The sequence below is a fragment of the Octopus bimaculoides genome, chromosome 9, assembly GCF_046866305.1.
Source record: "Octopus bimaculoides isolate indiv1 chromosome 9, ASM4686630v1, whole genome shotgun sequence".
NCBI lineage: Eukaryota > Metazoa > Mollusca > Cephalopoda > Octopoda > Octopodidae > Octopus > Octopus bimaculoides.
Window position 1 is genome coordinate 77684567 of NC_142936.1, and position 2500 is coordinate 77687066.

Here is a 2500-nt window from a genome sequence, read left to right on the forward strand (position 1 = left end):
AGCATGTATTGAACATTTTATGCTTTCTACAACAAAACAATCCAAAATATCTCTCTTTCCTGCATGCATACTTTCAAATATACATACATACATTCACATATACATGCACGCACACACGCGCTGGCGCACACAAATATACAAAGAAACACACACATGCACATTCACATATACGTGCATAAATGCACACACTTGGTATACAGGAATATTTTTCACCATATTTTTCTCTTTTTCTTCTCTCTCTATCTCCCTATTTTTTCCGTTCTTTTTCGCCCCCACCTTCAAAAATATTTTAGCTGTTTTTTTCTAAATCTCCAATCACTAAATGGCATCATCACATTTATATTCTATGTGCTATGTCCCTGATAACGTTTCCGTTATCGCGATGCGTTCAGTTCAGTATATCACATTAATTCGCTTGAAAAAAATGGTACATGTTTATAATTAATGTTTCCCACTGCTATTGAAATTGTGAAATTTCATCTTTACTTCGAAAAATCCAAGAAATGAAAAAAATCAAAATGAAATAAACAACATATATTCGCAGTATTCAATTTGGGTTGTCATTCGAAAAAACACGATCCACACTTCCTGGAAACGTATTATTGCATACCTAACATGAATGCTAAAAGAGGAAGCTCCTAAGCAGCCTTTCGATTTGCTAGTAGTAGTAGACAAATTTCAAGCATATCAAATCCTGTCGCCTTAAGAAAGGAAGAAAAACACACTGGACAATTAATTCCAGTTACATAAACACACGAAATGATCTACACTGATCACAACCATGTGCCAAAGCTGGTCATAACTTTGCTCGATCAAGGGTGACTTTGCGCTAAACAATTACAGCATCATATGAAGACATCAAAGAAGGCTACGATATGCTGTAGGTCACATTGCAACAAGTAATTAAACTAAGCGATTAATTGCCTGAGTTGTTACGGTGTATGACAAGATATTTTACAATATTTGGTCAGATTCTCTGCGCTCTGAAATCAACTGTGCATTACGTACAATCGCGTGAAAATAAAATAACGTTTCGTCCATGAATGAATGAAGTAAGCATTGGAAAGCCATATTTATTTTCATAAGTCTCAGCACGCTCTCGCAAAATCCACGCAATCCAAGAATGGTTGTCAGTCAATATTTACGATTACGTAACACCAAACGTGTGACCTCCAAACACACCATATTTAAATCCAACGGACTGCTACGGTTGGAGCGTTGTGAAAAAGGAGACTAATCGACATCCTCACAATGCTATAGCTTCACTGACGGCCGCTATTGTCAACGTGATGTCCGAAATGAAAAAATATCATAGAAGCAGTCGTAGAAGCTGAAGGTGGATTCATAGAAATATCTTATAACAATGCTTATCGAGAACATGTGCACAAATTTTTACGTTTGGATTTTGCAAGATTAGATTGTTTCACTAAATTACCGAATATATCCTCAGATAGCTGTCACTCACTGTATATATGTGTGTGCATATTTACGGTTTTGTCCTGTCTCATAGTGGTATGATAAACGACTATCGATGGATAAGAACCCGACTTAAAAACAAGTCTTGGGACCAATATGATCCACTAAACCTTTAGCCACAGTCCAATGGCTGAAAGTAGTAAAATAGTATAACTGGTGCGCACGCGTGCGCACACACACAAACTCACAATCATACAAGCACACACGAATTGCACACACGGGCACACACAGATACATACCTACCTACACATATATACGCAGTGTGTATGAATGCTTCTGTGCCTATAAATGTATTACATAAGCACACACAATACTGTCTATACACACACACAAACACACACACGCATACGTACCAATTTACTGCGTAACTAGGAACCAGATTCCACCCCCACCTCCCCCGATGTTTCTTTAAATTGTTTCAAGTTCCTTTCAATATAATTATGAAATCTACGCTATTAGCCACTGGCATCAAATCTCTCCATCCTCATAAAGCTAAATGTCATAGATAATAATTTTTTCTTCAAATAATAATGACTATATCAGCATTTTTAGATTAGTAAATGCACTTTTGTTTACCCAATATCTATTTAATATATAAAACGGGTTTAAAGCTCATGGGAAACGTTCCTTTCAGTTTACCTAATAAATTTAACTTGAATTAAATGGTGTTATAAGGTCAACAAACATATACTAAATAAAATGTCAGGCTAGGAAAGATATGCAGGAATTTAACTTCATCATGTGCTCAAGAGTCGGTGGTGTGACATCATTTCCATCGGGTGTGGCGATGTAATCGTGCAGACGTCTTTAAGTCATACATATAGAAAGAGCGTCAGGGACGTACGCGTAAATACATGTAATACATACATTCATTCATTCATTCATATGTGTTTGTGTGTGTCTGTATAAAATTGATGCATCTATATTAGTGGCGACCCAGCCATTCGGGCTGTTCGGGCTTAGCCCGAGTATAAATTTAGTAAAGAGACCATATATTTGTAAGCTGATTTACTTGCTGCCAACA

General features: G+C 36.6%; 1 protein-coding gene across 5 annotated transcripts in view; it reads left to right on the plus strand.

The window, feature by feature from the left end:
* Positions 1 to 2500, plus strand: part of LOC106868256 (uncharacterized) — a 211202-nt gene that overhangs the window by 66573 nt on the left and 142129 nt on the right. The window lies entirely within an intron of this gene.